Here is a 23,537-nt window from a genome sequence, read left to right on the forward strand (position 1 = left end):
CAGGAATGCCATCCCAGAAGCTTGGCACTAGACTTGAACCAGCTAGAACAGCCTCAAACAGCACTCCAGTGCTTGGATTTTAAGAGATAACCATTGCCTATAAAGTGAAATACAGGGATCCCTGGGTGGCGCAGTGGTTTGGCGCCTGCCTTTGGCCCAGGGCGTGATCCTGGAGACCCGGGATCGAATCCCACGTCGGGCTCCCTGGTGCATGGAGCCTGCTTCTCCCTCTGCCTGTGTCTCTGCCTCTCTCTCTCTCTGTGACTATCATAAATAAATTAAAAAAAAATTAAAAAAAAATCTTTAAAGTGAAATACATGCTAACGTAGATTATATCAAATACTTCACAAATACATGTTTATTTATCTACTTCTTCATATCTCATTATAAGTAACTTAGCCCAGGTTTCTTTTTTTTTTAAGATTTTATTTATTAATGATAGACACAGAGAGACAGAGAGAGAGAGAGAGAGAGAGGCAGAGACACAGGCAGAGGGAGAAGCAGGCTCCATGCAGGGAGCCTGATGCGGGACTCAAGCCCGGAACTCCAGGATCACGCCCTGAGCGGAAGGCAGAGGCTTAACCAATGAGCCACCCAGGCGTCCCGATAGTCCAGGTTTCAAACCCACTTTCTCTTGTCATCAAGATGTCTATTCTCTATCAGGGTTCTTTTCACCAATATTTCTATGACTCTTTGGGGAATGCTCACATGGTCCATGAGCATGTCTCTGTTGCTAGAAGCCACATCTGCTGCTAATCTTGCTCCACACTGCTGTCTCCCTCTTCCACAGCTCACCTGTCCATCTGGTAATAGTCTGTCCCAAGTGGCCACACTGCCTTGGACACAGGCCCAACCCTTAACCTTCACAACTCAGCTAAGACTGAACTACAACATTTAGCAAGACTTAACCAATGGCTTGACATAAAAGAAAAAAGTTATAATAGAAGAGGAAAAATTATTAAATATCCCTGTTATCCATAAATAACCTCCTAGTTCACAGGCCCAGCTTCTCTACAAGATTTTTTAGAGGGCTTCTCTCTACTCAATCCCCTTTCAACACCCATGTCGTAGGGTGGCCTTTGCTTAGATTTCCTACATGAGACAACCTCTAAACATGAGACATTGACTTAGAGATTAGGCTATCAACCTTCTGAGGTCCCTGGAAAGAATTATGTTTTTTTCTGAAAAAAACTATAATATGCAAAGATGTCATGCACCCACAAGGAGGACAGTTTGACACTATTTTGTAGAGAAGTTCAACTCCCAATTTCAGAACAGATGCTTTGCTTTACTCTTCTAGAATCAAAGAGGTCATTAAAATGCTTTTCCCAAAATAAATACCTAGTCTTCTTTCAAAGGTGAATTTGAGTCCTACCTATAGAAAGTCATGAAAATTTATACTAGCCTTAAATTCCAGCTCATCCCACATCTGCCACCTATGTTTCAAATATATTGGGATCCAACTTTTGCTCAGGGAAGTCCCCTGAAAAACAAAAACGATAATTTTTAGCGGATTCTTCTCTTCAAACATCCTCCTTTTTTTTCTCTTTTTTCCAAGTTGCCATCAGGGAAAACTGAGAAAAACAAAATATTGTTGGATTGAGTACTTATCAGCTTGTGATGCTGCATGTTTCCTCATGTCATCTGCCTGTTCAGGATTCCAGATAGTTCATAAATCACTAACCCTACCCACTTAGGTAAACTAACTCACCACTAATAGCAGTGCAACAAGCGATTGCCCCAGTAGGTCTATCACTTGGAAGGATGATAGCAAGACATCCAGTGATGTTCCAGGACAGCCAACATGAGAAGCTCACATTTAGAAAGTAGACAGCCTTTCATTGCAAGCCTCGCAGTGCCAAACATTCCTCAAGTTAGTGTATACAAGTGAGTCAGAACCTGTTTTCTCATGTGTTCATTTATTTTTTTATAGTTGATACAGATATATTTAATTAAAGTGAAGCAGAATTTTCTTTTGAAGGTTTATCCATTTATTTTTGAGAGAGAGCATCAGAGGGGACAGGGGTGAAGGGAGAGGGAGAGAGAGAAAATCCTCAAGCAGACTCCCTGCTGAGCATGAAACTGACATCGGGGCTCAACCCCAGGACCCCAGGGTGAAATCAAGAGTTAGCCACTCAACTGACTGAGCCACCCAGGTGCCCCTACATGAAGCAGAATTTTAAACAAGGTAATCAAAATTCTGAGTTATAAACTTAGAAACTATGTTTCAACCCCTAGGTTTATATCTATTTTTGCTATGAATTTGTGGTTGGTCTAAATCAAGTTATCTGCTATTTTTAATCTCAATATGCCAACTTCCAAGTTTACTTTGCTAGGGTCTTATGAAAATTTTGTAAAGATTTCAGATTATAATTTTTTCTATAGGTGTGCTTATATTTCTTTTATAACTATAATTCTACATGTAATACAAAAGACCAATAAGTAAAATGAAAAGTAAAGAAAATAACAATTATTGTTAAACTAACCCAATACTTATAACTTAATTCAAACTTGAAATGAATAAAACTAAGTCATTTGTGCTTTCCATATACAATTAAACAAGGGTAACTTTCTGTTCCTCTGGAAAATACCTGTTTCTCAAACCAAGAGCTGGATGCTTAATTGACTGAGCCACCCAGGCACCCTTGGCCTTAGATAGTTGTTTCACATCCCTTCACTTTTCTTATTTGCAGTGTCTTTATTTTTCATGAGTGTTATTTTGTTTTATCATTTTATTTTATACATTTTTTTTCATCATGATGAGTATTCTGTTAATCCCCATCCCCTATTTCTCCCATCCCCCAATCACCTCCCCTCTGATAACCATCAGTTTGTTCTCTATAGTTAAGAGTCTGTTTCTTGGTTTGCCTCTCTCTTTCTCTCTTTCTCTCTCTTTTTCCTTTGCTCATTTGTTTTGTTTCCTGGTTTCCTCCTTTGTAAGATGAGAAAAATCAACTTTGTCTGCAAGCATCTGATGAGGATTAAATTGGATAGCATAAGTCATATGTCTGGCACATAGTACACTCTTATTAGGAGGCAAATTTAAACAATTTTATTAAGATAATTCACATACCACAAAATTCTCCCATTTAAAGTATACAATTCAATGGTTTTTAGTATATTCTCATTGTGCAACCATCAGCACAACCAATTTTAGATCATTCTCATCACTCCCAAAGAAACCCTGTACTCAGTAGCAATCACCATCCACCCCTCCCCCAGCAATTGACAACCATTTAACTTCTCTCTGTCTCTATGGATTTGCCTATTCTGGACATTTCATATAAATGGAGTGAGTTATTCTTTGAGTATGTGAATGGCTTCTTTCACTTTGCGTTTTCAAGTTTCGTCCATGTCCCATGTCGTGTCATATGTCATTACTTTGTTTCTTTTTATAGTCAAATAAAATTACATTGTGTAGATATATGAAATTTTGTTTATCTAGTCACAAAAGGCCATTTATTTTTATGAATCACTAAATGAGTGATGTTTAATTGATCTAAGATGGGTACGTTTTACCAAGTTTGCATTATTATTTTCCCTTTGTTTTTCCTTTACAGAAGGCATATGTGTGCACACACATGCTTGAGGGTAGGGAGGGAGAAGGAGGGGGAGAGGCAGAGAATCTCAAGCAGACTCCATGCCTAGCACAGAGCCCAACACAAGACTTGGTCTCACAACCCTGAGATAACGACCTGAGCTGAAACCAAGAGCTGGATGCTTAATCAACTGAGCCACCCAGACACCCTTGGCCTTCTTGAATTTAAATACTAGCCATCTTTGTCACTCTGTGTCAGTCTTTGTTTAAAGAAGCTTACCCAATGACACTCTAATTGAAGCCCTTCCCCCTTATCATACAACCTGAGTGTTCTCACACTGTATTGTTTACTTCTTTTCCAATACTCATCTTTACAAGTAGGTACATTGCAGGACATCAGTTTATGATTTTAAATAAAAACATTTCCCCAATAGTTGAAAAACTGTCACATTGAGGACAAGAAACTGAACAGTTACATGAAAAAAAAAAACATAAAACAAAAAACCCATAGTTCATTACTCATACCCAAGTTAAGTAAGAACTGAAAAATAATATACCCTAAGATGCTTCTTCAGACTATTCAAAATGTTTTATTTTTGCATCCTTATTTAAAGAAAGAAAATATTATTCCTGAGTATCAAATACATAAGAGTTATCTGAGAGGCAGAATGTCTTTAAACACAGTTGGCTTGTACTGAGTACTGTGAAGCCACATTACACTATTTCATGAAGGGTGGATAAATGCTGACCCTTCAGATCACCAAATTCCTTGGAGAACAATCATGTTATTTTCAGTATTAGTAATACTTTCCATATTTCCTCAGAACACATGACTTGATTTAAAAAAAGACTGGATTAAAGAGAATTTAGGTTAAGCTCAATATCACTCTGAAGGGATTACCGGTATATTAGTTCAGAAACATATATGATATGAAATACATAACCAATGTGGGATTTATCATGTGAAGAGTACTTAACGTACTTAACAAAGACTCTTAACAAAGAGGAACGTAAAAAGCAGGAAGAAATTTTTAAAGAGAAGTCAAAGGTCAAAGCTTTCTGCTTAAAGCCGAATAACCCCTGGGTAAATAAAAGCATACCTATATGCTCTGGGTCTAATTAATCATTTTTTTAACATTCTGTGAAATAGAGACTCTGTTGTCCAAACATGTCTTGTCTCTGTAGGAAACTTGGGCCCTCCAGGGGGACAGTTAGCAATGCTGCATCTGACTGTCACAGGGCACAAGCCAGTTCCTAAAGGGAGTAAGCTCTTTGAGGAGCCTCATGTGTCTGAAAAGACTGAAGATGTGCCTTGGCCATAAATAGCTACAGGAAGATTCATTTTGTTCTTACAGTCTTAGAAAAAGTGAAAAGCAACATTACAAATGAGTCATGGCATACAATTTACAGTTCCATCTAGAAAGAATAATTAATGATAGCTAGAGAATTAATAGGCAATATCCATGTGGCCCGCTATTATTTAAAAAGCATTAACTGGGGTAGCCCCGGTGGCGCAGCGGTTTAGCGCCGCCTGCAGCCCATGGTGTGATCCTGAAGATGCAGGATCAAGTCCCACGTCGGGCTCCCTGCATGGAGCCTGCTTCTCGCTCTGCCTGTATCTCTGCCTCTGTGTGTGTGTGTGTGTGTCGCTCATGAATGAACAAATAAAATCTTAAAAAAAAAAAATTAACTGTGCGCAAAGGAACAATATCTGCTCGTAGGATACAATATCTATATGTGACCTTATAACACTACTTTACCTTGTTCTTTCAACCAACTGTATTGAATTTCTAACTGCCCACTCAACATGTTTAAAGCACATTCATTTAATAAGCTCATCTTGGGAGTTCTGAAATGATGTTCACCACAGATATTGTAAAAATATGAACATTTGCTAATAGGTGCCACATCTTACCACTCCTAAGATGGCAAGAACATAAGAGACAGTTCTAATATCGGGCCAGGTATTACGGGTACCAATTAAACTAAAACATCTGTTATTCACAGATGTGGTGGGGCAAAATTGTGATGTTTGGCAGTCCCGGACTCTTGATATGGATGTGCTGAATATCATTATTTCTTTATTGCTAAACTTGTCAGGTGAGATGACATCAGTTCCTTGTTTCATTTTGACTTATACAAAAGACTGATGCAAAGACACCATGTCTTAAAGAGTACTGCTCCTGTGACAAAGGCTTGACAGTTTCTTATAAATTTAGACAAAGTCTCAACAATTTCATAAAAAGTTAAACATGTGCCTATTTCATCCAGCAATCCCAAGCCATGGTATTTACATAAGAGAATGAAGACATATGTCCACAAAAAGACTTGTACAAAAATAGTCACAGCAGGTTTATGCATGACTGCCAAAAATGGAAATAACTCAAATGTCTATTTAAAGGAAAGTGGATAAACAGATTGTGATATATTGACAAAACAGAATACTATCACCAATAAGAAAGAGCCAACTACTGATACATGCAACAGTAGGACCAATCACAATGACATTATATTGAATAAAAGAAACCAGTCACAGAAAACTCATACTATATTATTCCATATATATGAACACCTGGAAACTAGTGTATGGTGAAAAAAATCAGAAGAGTAGTTTCCTCTCCTGGGGGTTAGGAGTAACTGGGGAAAGACATGTCATTACAGATATGTTATATATCTAGATTGGGGTGTCAGTTACTCCAGTTTGTCAAGCCGTTTGCCATAATTTTACATTTAGTAAACATGCACTCCAATTTTGCCTCAGTAGAGCTATAACTAAACAGGAGTAGAAGAACGTTAAAGAGGTGGGGGGGGGAGAGTAGCAGAATATTAATGGCTTTGAAGCTGAGTGATATACATAAGGGGGTGCATTATGCTATTTTCTTTACTTTGCTTATATTTGAAATTTTCCAAGGAAAAGGTTTTTAAATTATGCTATAAAAGTATATTTAAAGGTATAAGAAAATTGAAACTATATTTTGCTGAGTAGAAAAACACAATATTGAACAGCCCATGCTTCTACTACTGGGCGAATATTTGCCTACCCATAAAAAACCAGGAGATTTTATATCAAAAGTGTTAACAATTTTGAATGGGAAATGGGATCCAGGTATCTTATGTTTTTCTTTCTTTCTAGTTGTTTCTGATTTTTTTAATTGAACACATATTGGTTTTTTAATTAGAAAATACACCATAAATTTTACTTAAAAAAAAAAAAAAACCGAGAACATAGGGTAAGAGGTTTCTTGGTATTGTAATTTGTCAATACTTCCTCCATCAAAGAGAAAGAAGAACCTGATAAAATGCAAAATCTTTGATGGTTCTATCCCTAAGATAAATTTCATATAAAAACAAGAGACAGGAATAAAAGCAAGAGATATCCTACAACATATTTCTAGGTCATGAAAAAATTTTCTGTGCTTGCTATTTTATAATTTTATCAGAGAATAGAGGAAACACCTCCTTACATCCCTCCACCCCAGGACCATCAGTAAATTAAAAGAAAAAACTGACCAGATGGTATCCAGGGAGCTAAACTTTAAACAATCTTCTCTTAAGAAAGGGACCTCACTGTCTGGGTTATGAAAATAATTTCTAAAAGATAACATACACCCCAATGTTTATAGCAGCATTATTTACAGTAGTCAACTTATGAAAGCAGCTTCATGTCCATTGATAGATGAGTGGATAAAGAAGTGGTATACAGGGACTGCTGGGTGGCTCAGTTGGTTAAGTATCCGACTATTGATTTTGGATCAGGTCATAATCTCAGGGTCACGAGAATGAGCCCTGCATCAGGCTCGAAGCTAAGCATGTAACCTGCTTGGCATTCTCTATCTCTCTCTCTCAAAAATAAAAAATAAAAAGTGGAACAGATATATATATATATATACACACACACACACACACACACACACACACACAATGGAATATTACTTAGCCATAAAAAAGAATGAAATCATGCCATTTTCAACAATGTGGATGGAGCTAGAAAGTATAAAGCTAAGCAAAATAGTCAGAAAAAGACAAATACCATATGATTTCACTCATTTGTGGAATTTAAGAAACAAAACAAATGAACATGGGGGTGAGGAAGAAAGAGGCAAACCAAGAAACAGACTCTTAACTATAGAGAACAATAGAGGGTTACCAGAGGGAAGATGGGAGGAAGGATGGGTGAAGTAAGTGATGGGGATTAAGGAGTACACCTGTGAAAAACACAGGATGATGTCTGGAAGTGTTGAATCACTACATTTTACACCTGAAACTGATATAACACTGTATGTAACTCTACTAGAATTTAAATAAAAACTAAAAAAAAAAGGATAAAATCTCATTTCAACAATCAACAAGAAGACCTGGAAAAGGGAAAGAACTTCCCCTGATCTTTAGCAGAGAATTCCCCTCAAACACAGAGCATGACCACTAGTAACACAAGCCACACCCCCAAATTAATCTGAGGCTTACTCAAAGTGGGAAAGAGCTTGATGTGTGGAGGGACAGTGAGGTGCTAGATCACCTCAGAAATCAACAGCAAGGGAAGGCATAACTGTCATTGACACCAAATGAACAAACTTCAGAATTCCTAAATAAAAGGAAGAGAGTTTTACTTAAACCCTAGTTAGGACAGCTACCTGGGATACACAATCTTCACAAAGAAGAGAGTGCTCTGGTAAAGGAACATTTAGTGTAGGTTACATACATTTTTACATAAAGGTTGAAAATCATTAGACAAAGGACATTTCAGAAAGTTGCAGTTCTTAAGTTTCTAGTATTCTGGGCTGTATGACTTTAATCCTAAAGGAATGAGGAAGATTTATTTCTTTTTCTTATCTTTGTGTTCAGAATATTCCTTTTTGGTTATTTTCTTTAACAAAGCAGATGTTCATCGTGTGCTCTGGGCAGATTTAAGAGCCCATGCTTTGAGGTTTTGCTGAGTCATTTTGACCTTGGTAAATGTTAAAGTATAATTTCCCTGGAAGCCCAGAACAGGGCCCCAAACATTAAAAGTTTGAACATGTCCTTTATTACTGGTTTCCATTTTCTGCAGGATTGTCTCAGCAAACAATTGCCCCAAGAAGTTCATATGCAATACCAGGACTGAGCCATCAGAGTGGATGAAATAATAAGAAATCTCAACAGTTGATAGATGCAGGTCTAGGTCATGCATTCTCAACTGGGGCTATATCATCTTCAAGCAGTGAACTTTGGTTCCTGGAAGCACAAAAGAATATTGTTCCTTTTTTTGGTAGATTTTTTTCTTGTTAGTATAGTTGACACACAATGTTGCATTAGTTTCAAGCATACAACATAGTAATTCAACAACTCTATACGTTATGCTATGTTCACAAGAGTCACCACCCTCTGTTACCATGTAATGAATGTTATTACTATACCACTGACTACATTCTCTATGCTGTGCCTTTTATTCCTGCAACGTATTCATTCCATAACTGGAAGCCTTATCTCCTACTTCCCTTTGCCCATTTTGCACATCCTCACACTCCTTCCCCTCTGGCAACCTGTTTGTTCTTTGTATTTATAGATCTGATCCTGCCTTTTGTTTGTTAATTTAAAAATGGGCAGAGGGCCTGAATAGACATTTTCCCCCAAAAAGGACATACAGAGGCAGCCCAGGTGGCTCAGCGGTTTAGTGCTGCCTTCAGCCAGGGCCTGATTCTGGAGACCCTTAATCAAGTTCCACGTCGGGCTCCCTGCATGGAGCCTGCTTCTCCCTCTGCCTGTGTCTCTGCCTCTCTCTCTCTCTCTCTGTGTGTGTGTGTGTGTGTGTGTCATGAATAAATAAGTAAATCCTTAAAAAAAAGAAACTTAGTTATGGAGAGCAGAGCAAATGTTAATTTTTATAGTCTTGATTGTATTAAGGTTCTTGAGAAAAACAGAACCCATAGGATATATAAATATAGATATAAGTGTATATAGACATGTAAATACATAAACATTTAAGTATATATATACTTTATATATATATATATATATATAGAGAGAGAGAGAGAGAGAGAGAGAGTCACATTACTTAATGTCTCTGTGCTTCAGTTTCTTCTGCTATAAAATGGAGATAAGGGATTCCTGGGTGGCTCAGCAGTTTAGCACCTGCCTTCAGCCCAGGGCGTGATCCTGGAGTCCTGGGATCAAGTCCCACGTCAGGCTTCCTGCATGGAGCCTGCTTCTCCCTCTGCCTCTCTCTCTCTCTCATGAATAAATAAATAAAATCTTAAAAATAAATAAACAAACAAACAAACAAATAAATAAATAAATAAAATGGAGAAAATAGCAGCGCCTACCTCAGAGGATTGTTGTGAACGGTGGATAAGTTAATATAAAACACCTGGCACAGTCCCTGGTACATAGTAAGTGCAAGAAAAATGTTTAAAAACCATATAAAACCAGTGTGAATCAACAGTGGAATGTGGAAACCAAAAGTTAACTGAGCACACACAATACATGATAGCACCTGATGTTAACTTTTAAAAGTTGACTAGTTTTGCCGCTCTCACTCAGGCCATTCTCTACCTGGCCCCGAGACAGATCTTACAAGATAAATCCCTGCAATGTGGCCATCTAACCCTGGTCTGCCCTATGGAACTAACACAGAGGGCTTTAGCATTTATAGGGACCTCAAAGAGTCCTTGAAAGCATTCCTTTACACTTAAAAACAGAGGTGAGTCCACTCTGGAAAGCCAAGGATATACCAACATCTGCTCTTCCCTACCCAAATCCCCCACAGGCTCCCAATGGCAAGGAAAATCATTATTGCAAAGGAATCCACTCAGAATATCTGGGAGTTTGTCTGCAGCCAAGACAACACAGCTCTCTGCAGCTCTTGAAACTCCCAAGTAAAGAAGAGGTTTTAAACCCTTGGATGCTGATCAAACAGACCAGACTGTGACAGAGTAATTAATGACTTACTAAAAAAGCATTTCATAGAGTAAAGTCACTTCTATAAACTTAGATTGAGGAAAACAAAACTGAAATCAGTCCTGCCAGGCTTCCTTCCCCCCACCTGCCAGGTTTCGACACACTCATTCTGAGACACACCCTATAGTTTCTAAGCCAAGTGAAGTAGAAGCAGAGGTTAAATAAACTTTCTTAAAAACTAGAATGAAGAAAATATTTTGCTCTAACATTGAGAGAGGAAGAAAACAGATGTTAGATGTTTCCTGCACCGAAATACATAATTTCCCCTTTTTTATGCAGAAACAATTTGCAAGACAATCTGGATGAGTATATCTATTATTAGTATTATTGTTACTATTACAGCATTTCATTGAATAGGAAGGAATCTATTTCTCAATTAGAAGATTGAAATATACCACAAAACAAAAAATAATATTTTAAGCCTAGAAATTCTAGACTATTCATTACTGTGACAGGCATCTGCTTTGCATTAGTTGAAAAATGAGTCATTGAAAACATTCTATAAAAGATGTCATTGAAAACTAGAGGCATTTTTATTGATGAAATCCCCCAAGGCATTAGCAGCATCTTCAGAAAGAACATATGATGAAAATTTTAAGATGCACTTCACATTGATCAAATGTATCTTTTGCCATCTACTCTAAGGAGTAGGGAGATGCCAGAAAATAAAACTCTCCATAGTTTCTCAGATGTTAGTGTCAGATGATATATAGAGAGGGACAGACAGACGAAGGCAGAGACAAAAAGAGATACAGACAGACTACCTCGGAAAGTCCTTGAAACTATGGCAGTTTTCTGTTCCTAGTAAAAATCCTAGGCTTGTGTCTAACTTCCCCCAAAGCAAGGAACAAGGTGATGCAAGGAGAGGATTACATTTCTGAATAAAGGCCTGATCTTCAACTGTCTATAGAAAAGCGAGCAAACCCTACAGTTAACACTAGGGCTAAAAAATGTATGGGGATTCAGTTCTGTATATAACAAATTGTGTTTCCTTTTTTATTATTGTTGCTGAGCTCAGACCCAAAATTTCAGGCCACTTCTCATAAAACATATAGAATTGAAAACAGTTATTTTAGGCCCTCACTTTACTCCATGGCTTCACCTTTCTTTCTCTTCCTACTTTCCCCCCATTAGTCTTTCCCTGATCTCATTACCTAAGGGTTTTCATATATGTGCAATCCCATAGCACTTCCTAAATTACATGAAAACCATTTTTGGAACAAGGGAGGGTATAAAGAGATTGTGACTATGTGAAATACCTACAAACGGTGGAATAAATGAAAAAAAAAACAAATATTAGACAGCAGTAATTCTTCTAGTGTATATTCGCCCAGAGTGGCATCTTCAACAGTTTTTTGAAAAGTTTAGTTATTGAAATATACAGCTATCAAGACTCTGACAAAGGCTATAGGGGAAGCAGCTTGAAAGTGAAAGCTGTTCGGTCACAATATAAAAATCTATAATCTGGTAGAGAAAATTGTGGAAAGTCATTTCTTTTTCATTTGCTCACATTCCCAACCAACCAGTCAGGCCTAACTCCCCAATCCCCAAACTTTGTATGAGAACCTAGCTTTTTGTTTTTACGTGTGTATGGTAGGCAGCTCATGCATAAGGGCTGAGCTCTTAAAACTGTGAGACAAAGTCAGGGAGACCGCAAGAGAAGTATACTGTAGGATGGGGTAAGAGGTAAGGCATACAGAACTCAGGAGCTTGAGCACAGCTGACAGCAGAGTGATCAGGCCCCCTGATTTAGGTGTGGGTGATGTGGGTGCAACCAAGGTGAGCTGTACTTGATGGGGTGGAATGGATGGCACTTAGCAGGTGGACACATGAAAATGACTTAGATGGCAGACTAACTGGAGAAGGGTTGGGTAAAAAGACAACTATGAATCAACTAGTATGAATCAACAGTGGCATGTGAAACCAAAAGGTTTCTGAAGCCACAGTTATATCTGCATATCATCTGAGGTTGCGATTACAAATCTCCAGTGAAACTTTTAGTCCTCAGAGGCCCAGAATTACATTAATTGTTATCCTTGATTACTAATACACTGTCATTTTTTTCTATGCAAGTATCTCTTTTATTCATCTCTTTATTTTATCACGTATTTTGGAGGTATCATTGCCTTTGAAATGAAGTATAATGTTTATGAAAGGAATAAATCTGAAAGGTACGCTCTACAAAATTATATATGTATTCATCAGTGTAACCACTAACCAGATCAAGACATAAATATTTTTATCCTATCAGTTTTCCTTGTGTCCATTCCCAGAAAATATCTTCCTCCCCGAAGATAACCACTATTCTGACTTCTGCTACAATAGATTAATTTTGCCTGTTCTTGAGTTTCACATAAATGGAGTTCTACAATATAGACTTCTTTCACTCAATGTCATATATGTGAGATTCACCCATGTTATTGTCTATATCAGCACTCTAATCTTTTTCTTTATAATTGCTGGGTCATAGGGTCAGTGTACATTTAACTTTATTAAAACTGCCAAATCATTTCCCAAATTGGCTGAAACAACTTATATTCCCACTAGCAATGTGTGAGAGTTCCACTCATTGACTCTACATTGTCACCAATACTTGATACTATCAGTCTATCGTTTCAGTTACTCTGCTGGGTGCACAGTATTACCTCCTTGTAGTTTTACTTTGCATTTCCGTAATGGTTAAATATTTTGGAGCACTTCTAGATTCCAATCCATCGTATCTATCCATGGGACTACCAAAGCCCCACTGGTTTCTCCCTCTCCCAGTAGACCAAGTCTGGTCTTCAACTCCAGCCCAGAATCAACAAATGCTCCAAAGCTCACCTAGGAAGGGATCGCCCCTCTCTGGAATATTAGCACATCCAGTCCTTGCTATCAAGTCCATCTAAAACTCTGTGATAACTTCAAAAATAAGTTTTATAATTTATCTGATTTTTTCCAGTTTCTTTTTTTTTAATCTTTTTTATTTTTATTTATTTATTTTTAAGATTTTATTTATTTATTCATGAGAGACAGAGAGAGAGAGAGAGAGAGGCAGAGACACAGGCAGAGGGAGAAGCAGGCTCCATGCAGAGAGCCCGACGTGGGACCTGATCCTGGGTCTCCAGGATCACGCCCTGGGCTGAAGGCGGCGCTAAACCGCTGAGCTACCCAGGCTGCCCTTTTTTCCAGTTTCAATGGGAGTGTTGGCAGTCTGCTGTGATCTATAGTATCACGCTGGAACGTGGAATATTTTCCATTTCTTCTTAGGTCAGTTTTGGTAAGTTATATTTTTCAAGGAATGTTTTAAGTTCATCTCAGTCTTCAAATTTATTTATAAAGTTGTTTCCAATATCCTCTAAAGCTTAGAATTTTTACAGCATGTGATATTGGTTAGTTGTGTCATGGTTTTATTTCTTGGTTACTCTTTCCACAGATGTGTCAATGTTATTATTCTTTACCAAGAACAACTTTTGGGCTTCTTTGATTCTATTGTAACTTTTTCCCCCATTTTTTATATTTCTGTCTCATCTCTATTTTCTCCTTTATCTACTTCCTTCGGGTTTATTCTATTCTTCCTTGAATGTATTCAATTGACATTTGGTTCATTCAATTGAACGACTTTTCAGTCATTCTTCTAATTTTATAAAAGCATTTAGGTTATAAATATCTTTCCAAGTACTGTTGACATTGTATCTTACATGTTTTCAATGCAGTATTTTAAATAAAAATTGTATATACTTAAAGTGATCAACACAATGAATTGATATATATATGTATATTTATACATACACACAGTGAAATGACTGAGAGTCAAGCTAATAACATATCATCTCTTCACTGTTACCATTTATTGTGTGTGAGAAATGTACTTGAAATCTACTCTCAGCATATTTCCAGTGTTCAGTGAGGCATTATTAGAAACAGTTGTCATGCTTATACATTAGATCTCTGGCTTATTCATGCTACAAAACTGCAAATCTATACCCTTTAACCTACTACTGTCCATCCCTTCCCCCTCCAGCCCCTGGCATCCACTGTTCTATGAGTTTTACTTTGTTTTGTTTTTAGATTACACATAAAGGTGAGATCATACAGTATTTGTGTTTTTCTTTCTGGCTTATTTCTCTTAGCATAGTGTCTTCCAGGTTCATCCATGTTGTCACAATGGCAGGATTTCCTTCTTTCTCATGGCTAATATACAGCACATCTTTATCCATTCATCCACGGATGGATGGATGATGGTTGCTTTCACATCTTGGCTATTATGAATAATTCTGTAATGTATATGGGAGTATGAATGTCTCTTCAAGATCTTGTTTTCATTTCCTTTGGATATATATCCAGATGTGGGATTATTGGATCATATGGTACTTCTATTTTTAATTTTTTGAGGAATATCCATTCTGTTTTTCATAGTGTCTGTACCAAATTACATTCCCACCAACAGTGCATGAGTGTTCCCTTTTCTATACATCCTCATCAGCACTTGTTGTGTTGTCTCTTGTGTTTTTTCTTTTTTTTATTCAGAACAGTTATGAGGCAGACCATGTGCCTGAGTCCATGGGAGCCAATCTAGAGTCCTGTTCCTATGGGCCATTGTCCTATACCAGGACAAGCAGAGAGCCTAAGGCCCAAGGACCTGGCCTGGGATCAGGGTGAGGCAGGAGTCTGGCTATACGGAAACGTTTCTGGAGGCTGGGTCCACTGGAACTCTTGCTTTCAGGATTAATACTACTACATTACTAAATGAATTGATGAATATTCCCTCTTTTATTGTTTTCTAGAAGAGATTGTGGAATCAGTGTTAATTATTTAAATGTTCAGTAGAATTCTCCAGCAAATCTATATGGGCCTAGAGAGGGTTTTTTTGGGGGGGGGGGGAGGGGTTAAGTAAATATCTAGTTTTCTATGAAGTTATGGGACTATTCAAAGGATCTGTTTCATATTTAATGAGTTGTGGAAGCTTGTGGGTTTTGAGGAATTGTCCATTTTAATTAAGTTGCCAAATTTATGAGTTTGAAGCTGTTCATAGTACTCCCTTGTTGTCCTTTTGATGCCTACCAGGTTTTAAATGATACCCACTGTTTCATTTCTGGTGTCGGTAAATTGTGTCTATCCTATATCATTCTTTGTCAGTCTTAGTAGAGGTTTGCCAATTTTACTGATCTTTCAAAAAAAGTCAATCTTTGTTTCATTGATTTTCTCCGTTATTTTTCTTTTTTCAATTTAATTGGCTTCTGCTCTTTATTGTTTTCTTCCTTCTGTTGCTTTGGTTTTATCTTGCTCTACTTTTTGAAGCTTTTCTGGGTTTTCTAGCTTTTCTAGGTTTCAAGTTTTTCTAGGTTTTCTAGGTTCTAAGAACTTAGATGATTGTTTTTGCAACTTTTCTTCTTTGCTAATGTATGCATTTATCACTATAAATTTTCCTTTCAACACTGCTTTAACTTTGCCTCACAAATTTTGATATGTTGTATTTTCATTTTCATTCATTGCAATGTATTTTTTAATTTCACTTGAGAGTTTTCTTTGATCTATAAATTATTTGGGAATGTGTAGTTCCTAAATTTTCCTCATTTTTTGTAATCAATTTCTAATAAGATTCCATCATGATTGGCAAATATATTCTGTATGGTTTGAATTCTTTTAAATTGTTGAAATTTATTTTATCATTTAGGATGTGGTCTATCTTGGGCATTTGAAAAGAATGATTTTTCTGCTGCTGTTGGATGAGCTGTTCTATAATTGTGGTTTGGAAACTGTTGGTTGATGGTGTTAAATTCTTTTATATCTTCACTTATATTCCATCTAGTTCTATCAATTGTTAAAAGAAAGGTGCTGAAATATCCAACTACAATTGTGGATTTGTCTAAAATAATAAGTTCTACACTGTTTCCTTCAAATATTTTGGTACTTCCTTCTTCGGCATATACACTTTTAGGATTGCTATGTCATCTTACTGGATTGACTTATCATTATATAATATTCTTCTGTCTCTGGTCATTTTCTTTGCTCTGTATTCTACTCTATCTGACATTAATATAGCCATTCCTGTGCTTATTATATACTTTTATCCATCCTGTTACTTTCAATCTGCCTATGTTGTTATATTTCAAGTGAGTATCTTACAAAAAAAAAGGTATAGTTGGGTCATGTTTTTAATCCAGTTGACTAATTCTGTCTTTTAATTTCTGTGTGTAGGCAACTTATATTTAATATAATTATTGGTCTATTGGGTTTTATGTCTACCATTTTATTTTTTCTTTCTATTTATTCTCTCTGGTTTTCATTTCTCTATTTTCCTGACCCTCTGTAGTAACTTGAATTTTTTTTTTACAATTCTACTTTTATCTACAGTGTTTGTGAGTGTATTTTACATATATATATATATATATATATATCTAACTTACAACAGTCTAATGATGTTATCTTACTAGTTTGAATGAAGTGTAAAAATCTTTCTTCCCTTTTTAACCCTTACCCTATCCATTTATAATTATCCACATAATATAATTATCTTAAATAATTCTACAATATACATTTAGAACCATATCAGATAATGCTTCAACAATCAAACATAATTTAGAAAACCGAAGAGGAGAAAGTTAAGTTTATTCACCAATATTTTTGCTTACTGTGTTCTTTTTTCCTCCTTCATGTTTCAAGTTTCCTTCTCTATCTCTTTTTTAAAGATATATTTATTTTAAAGTGGAAAAAGTTGGAGGATGGGCAGAAAGAGGAGAGAAATCCTCAAGCAGACTCCCTGCTGGGTGTGGAGCCCAACGTGGAGCTTGATCCCAGGACCCTAAGATCATGACCTGAACCAAAATCAAGAGTCCATTGCCTAACAAACTGAGCCATCCAGACACCCCTCAAGGTTTCTTCTCCTTTATTTCCCTCTGTTTAAAGAGCTTCCTTTAACCATTCTTTTAAGGTAGGTTGTATAGGCTACACCATTTTACATTCCCACCAACAGTACACAAACATTTCTTCCAATTTCTCCGCAAATACTCATGATTTGTTTTTCTTTTTTAAGATTTGATTTATTTATTTAATAGTGAGAGAACACACAGAAGGAGAGAGAAAAGCAGACTCTCTGCCAAGCAGGAAGCTGGATGCGGGCTCAGTCTTAGGACCCTGGGATCATGATCTGAGCCAAAGGCTGACACTTAACTGACTAAGCCACCCAGATGCCCCAATTTACTGTTTTTTTAATAGTAGTCATCATAATGGATGTGAAATGATATATAATTGTAGTTTAGGTTTGCATTTCTCTAATCATTAGTGATGTTGGTCATTATTATATGCTTGTTGGGCATTTGTATATTATCTTTGGAGAAATGTCTATTCAAGTCCTTTGACTATTTTTAATTAGGTTATTTGTATTGTTAGGAAATTTTTAAATATATTCTGGATATTATCAGATATATAATTTGCAAATATTTCCCTCCATTCCATAGTTTGTGTTTTCATTCTGTTAATTGTGTCTTTTTTTTTCTATTTTATTTTTTTATTTTTTTATAGTATTTTTTTTATTGGTGTTCAATTTACCAACATACAGAATAACCCCCAGTGCCCGTCACCCAATCACTCCCACCCCCCCACCCTCCTCCCTTTCTACCACCCCTAGTTCGTTTCCCAGAGTTAGCAGTCTTTACATTGTGTCTCCCTTTCTGATATTTCCCACACATTTCTTCTCCCTTTCCTTATATTCCCTTTCACTATTATTTATATTCCCCACATGAATGAGAACATATAATGTTTGTCCTTCTCCGACTGACTTACTTCACTCAGCATAATACCCTCCAGTTCCATCCACGTTGAAGCAAATGGTGGGTATTTGTCATTTCTAATAGCTGAGTAATATTCCCTTGTATACATAAACCACATCTTCTTTATCCACTCATCTTTCGATGGACACCGAGGCTCCTTCCACAGTTTGGCTATTGTGGACATTGCTGCTATAAACATTGGGGTGCAGATGTCCTGGCATTTCACTGCATCTGTATCTTTGGGGTAAATCCCCAACAGTGCAATTGCTGGGTCGTAGGGCAGGTCTATTTTTAACTCTTTGAGGAACCTCCACAGTTTTCCAGAGTGGCTGCACCAGTTCACATTCCCACCAACAGTGCAAGAGGGTTCCCTTTTCTCTGCATCCTCTCCAACATTTGTTGTTTCCTGCCTTGTTAATTTGCCCCATTCTCACTGGTGTGAGGTGGTATCTCATTGTGGTTTTGATTTGTATTTCCCTGATGGCAAGTGATGTAGAGCATTTTCTCATATGCATGTTGGCCATGTCTATGTCTTCCTCTGTGAGATTTCTGTTCATGTCTTTGGCCCATTTCATGATTGGATTGTCTGTTTCTTTGCTGTTGAGTTTAATAAGTTCTTTATAGATCTTGGAAACTAGCCCTTTATCTGATATGTCATTTGCAAATATCTTCTCCCATTCTGTAGGTTGTCTTTTAGTTTTGTTGACTGTATCCTTTGCTGTGCAAAAGCTTCTTATCTTGATGAAGTCCCAATAGTTCATTTTTGCTTTTGTTTCTTTTGCCTTCGTGGATGTATCTTGCAAGAAGTTACTGTGGCCGAGTTCAAAAAGGGTGTTGCCTGTGTTCTTCTCTAGGATTTTGATGGAATCTTGTCTCACATTTAGATCTTTCATCCATTTTGAGTTTATCTTTGTGTATGGTGAAAGAGAGTGGTCTAGTTTCATTCTTCTGCATGTGGATGTCCAATTTTCCCAGCACCATTTATTGAAGAGACTGTCTCTCTTCCAATGGATAGTCTTTCCTCCTTTATCGAATATTAGTTGACCATAAAGTTCAGGGTCCACTTCTGGGTTCTCTATTCTATTCCATTGATCTATGTGTCTGTTCTTCTGCCAGTACCACACTGTCTTGATTACCACAGCTTTGTAGTCCAACCTGAAATCAGGCATTGTGATGCCCCCAGATATGGTTTTCTTTTTCAAAATTCCCCTGGCTATTCGGGGTCTTTTCTGATTCCACACAAATCTTAAAATAATTTGTTCTAACTCTCTGAAGAAAGTCCATGGTATTTTGATAGGGATTGCATTAAACGTGTAAATTGCCCTGGGTAACATTGACATTTTCACAATATTAATTCTGCCAATCCATGAGCATGGAATATTTTTCCATCTCTTTGTGTCTTCCTCAATTTCTTTCAGAAGTGTTCTAGAGTTTTGAGGGTATAGATCCTTTACATCTTTGGTTAGGTTTATTCCTAGGTATGTTATGCTTTTGGGTGCAATTGTAAATGGGATTGACTCCTTAATTTCTCTTTCTTCAGTCTCATTGTTAGTGTATAGAAATGCCACTGATTTCTGGGCATTGATTTTGTATCCTGCCACGCTACCGAATTGCTGTATGAGTTCTAGCAATCTTGGGGTGGAGATTTTTGGGTTTTCTATGTAGAGTATCATGTCATTGGCGAAGAGGGAGAGTTTGACTTCTTCTTTGCCAATTGGAATGCCTTTAATGTCTTTTTGTTGTCTGATTGCTGAGGCTAGGACTTCCAGTACTATGTTGAACAGCAGTGGTGAGAGTGGACATCCCTGTCTTGTTCCTGATCTTAGGGGAAAGGCTCCCAGTGCTTCCCCATTGAGAATGATATTTGCTGTGGGCTTTTCGTAGATGGCTTTTAAGATGTTGAGGAATGTTCCCTCTATCCCTACACTCTGAAGAGTTTTGATCAGGAATGGATGCTGTATTTTGTCAAAAGCTTTCTCTGCATCTAATGAGAGGATCATATGGTTCTTGGTTTTTCTCTTGCTGATATGATGAATCACATTGATTGTTTTACGGGTGTTGAACCAGCCTTGTGTCCCGGGGGTAAATCCTACTTGGTCATGGTGAATAATTTTCTTAATGTATTGTTGGATCCTATTGACCAGTATCTTGTTGAGAATTTTTGCATCCATGTTCATCAGGGATATTGGTCTGTAATTCTCCTTTTTGGTGGGGTCTTTGTCTGGTTTTGGAATTAAGGTGATGCTGGCCTCACAGAACGAATTTGGAAGTACTCCATCTCTTTCTATCTTTCCAAACAGCTTTAGGAGAATAGGTATGGTTTCTTCTTTAAACGTTTGATAAAATTCCCCTGGGAAGCCATCTGGCCCTGGACTCTTGTGTCTTGGGAGGTTTTTGATGACTGCTTCAATTTCCTCCCTGGCTATTAGCCTGTTCAGGTTTTCTATTTCTTCCTGTTCCAGTTTTGGTAGTTTGTGGCTTTCCAGGAATGCGTCCATTTCTTCTAGATTGCCTAATTTGTTGGCGTATAGCTGTTCATAATATGTTTTTAAAATCGTTTGTATTTCCTTGGTGTTGGTAGTGATCTCTCCTTTCTCATTCATGATTTTATTAATTTGAGTCTTCTCTCTCTTCTTTTTAATAAGGCTGGCTAATGGTTTATCTATCTTATTAATTCTTTCAAAGAACCAACTCCTGGTTCTGTTGATCTGTTCCACAGTTCTTCTGGTCTCGATTTCGTTGAGTTCTGCTCGAATCTTTATTAACTCTCTTCTTCTCCTGGTGTAGGATCTATTTGCTGTTTTTTCTCTAGCTCCTTTAGGTGTAAGGTTAGCTTTTGTATTTGAGTTCTTTCCAGTTTTTGAATGGATGCTTGTATTGCGATATATTTCCCCCTTAGGACTGCTTTTGCTGCATCCCAAAGATTTTGAACGGTTGTATCTTCATTCTCATTAGTTTCCATGAATCTTTTTAATTCTTCCTTAATTTCCTGGTTGACCCTTTCATCTTTTAGCAGGATGGTCTTTAACCTCCACGTGTTTGAGGTCCTTCCAAACTTCTTGTTGTGATTTAGTTCTAATTTCAAGGCATTATGGTCTGAGAATATGCAGGGGACGATCCCAATCTTTTGGTATCGGTTCAGACCCGATTTGTGACCCAATATGTGGTCTATTCTGGAGAAAGTTCCATGTGCACTTGAGAAGAATGTGTATTCAGCTGAGTTTGGATGTGAAGTTCTGTAGATATCTGTGAAATCCATCTTGTCCAGTGTATCATTTAAAGCTCTCGTTTCTTTGGAGATGTTGCGTTTAGAAGACCTATTGAGTATAGAAAGAGCTAGATTGAAATCACCAAGTATAAGTGTATTATTATCTAAGTATTTCTTCACTTTGGTTAATAATTGATTTATATATTTGGCAGCTCCCACATTCGGGGCATATATATTGAGGATTGTTAAGTCCTCTTGTTGAATAGATCCTTTAAGTATGATATAGTGTCCCTCTTCATCTCTCACTACAGTCTTTGGGGTAAATTTTAGTTTATCTGATATAAGGATGGCTACTCCTGCTTTCTTTTGAGGACCATTCGAATGGTAAATGGTTCTCCAACCTTTTATTTTCAGGCTGTAGGTGTCCTTCTGTCTAAAATGAGTCTCTTGTAGACAGCAAATAGATGGGTCCTGCTTTTTTATCCAGTCTGAAACCCTGTGCCTTTTGATGGGGTCATTAAGCCCGTTCACATTCAGAGTTACTATTGAGAGATATGAGTTTAGTGTCATCATGATATCTATTCAGTCCTTGTTTTTGTGGATTGTTCCACTGAACTTCTTCTTAAAGGGGAATTTTACGAGTACCCCTTAAAATTTCTTGCAGAGCTGGTTTGGAGGTCACATATTCTTTCAGTTCCTGCCTGTCTTGGAAGCTCTTTATCTCTCCTTCCATTTTGAATGAGAGCCTTGCTGGATAAAATATTCTTGGTTGCATGTTCTTCTCATTTAGGACCCTGAATATATCCTGCCAGCCCTTTCTGGCCTGCCAGGTCTCTGTGGAGAGGTCTGCTGTTACCCTAATACTCCTCCCCATAAAAGTCAGGGATTTCTTGTCTCTTGCTGCTTTAAGGATCTTCTCTTTATCTTTGGAATTTGCAAGCTTCACTATTAAATGTCGAGGTGTTGAACGGTTTTTATTGATTTTAGGGGGGGATCTCTCTATTTCCTGGATCTGAATGCCTGTTTCCCTTCCCAGATTAGGAAAGTTTTCAGCTAGAATTTGTTCCAATACATATTCTGGCCCTCTGGCCCTTTCGGCGCCCTCGGGAACACCAATTAAACGGAAGTTTTTCTTCCTCAGGCTGTCGTTTATTTCCCTTAATCTATCTTCATGGTCTTTTGTTTGTCTCTTTTTTCCTCAGTTTCCCTCTTTGCTATCAACTTGTCTTCTATGTCACTCACTCATTCTTCCACCTTGTTAACCCTCGTCGTTAGGACTTCTAGTTTGGATTGCATCTCATTCAATTGATTTTTAATTTCTGCTTGATTAGCTCTAAATTCTGCAGTCATGAAGTCTCTTGAGTCCTTTATGCTTTTTTCTAGAGCCACCAGTAGCTGTATAATAGTGCTTCTGAATTGGCTTTCTGACATTGAATTGTAATCCAGATTTTGTAACTCTGTGGGAGAGAGGACTGTTTCTGATTCTTTCTTTTGAGGGAGGTTTTCCTTCTAGTCATTTTGCTCAGTGCAGAGTGGCCAAAAGCAAGTTGTATTGGGAAAAGGAGAAAAACAGAGGAGAGAAAGAAGGAAAGAAAAGAGAAAGATGGAAAAAAAAGGAAGAAAAAAACGAAAAAAAAAGAAGAAAAAGAGAAAGAAAAAGAAAGAAAGGAAAAAAAGGGGGGTGGGGGAAGGAAACAAATCAAAAAGCAAAACAAAACAAAACAAAACAAAATAAGAACAAAAAAAAGAAAAGAAAAGAAAAAAAGAACCACGGGGCAGTATCTTCTGATTCTGTGTACTTTAAGTCCCTTGACTTCCCCTGGAACTTGTCCGTCCAGCTGGTCCTCTGGGGGAGGGGCCTGTTGTGCTGATTTTCAGGCGTTAGCACTTGGGGGAGCTGCTCTGCCCCTGCCTGGTGCAGGGCTCAGTGGGGGTTGTTTACCCCGTGAGGCCCCAGGAGGAACAGCCCTAGTGGCGGGGCCAGCTCTGGAAACCTGGATTCAGCTCTGGCAGGAACTCCGGAGCTCTCCATCTACAGGGCCTGGAGGCTCTGGGCGGGGCCGCTGATGTGCTCAGCTGGGGCAGGAGCGTCCTCGCTGTCCTGGGC

The 23,537-nt window shown here is 37.6% G+C and overlaps 1 protein-coding gene across 1 annotated transcript in view; it reads right to left on the reverse strand.

Annotated features, from left to right (window-relative positions):
* The window catches only part of LOC140609066 (uncharacterized), a 308,391-nt gene that overhangs the window by 86,790 nt on the left and 198,064 nt on the right, over positions 1 to 23,537 (reverse strand). The gene's annotated exons all lie outside the window — the stretch shown is intronic.

The sequence above is a fragment of the Canis lupus genome, chromosome 18 (assembly GCF_048164855.1).
Source record: "Canis lupus baileyi chromosome 18, mCanLup2.hap1, whole genome shotgun sequence".
NCBI lineage: Eukaryota > Metazoa > Chordata > Mammalia > Carnivora > Canidae > Canis > Canis lupus.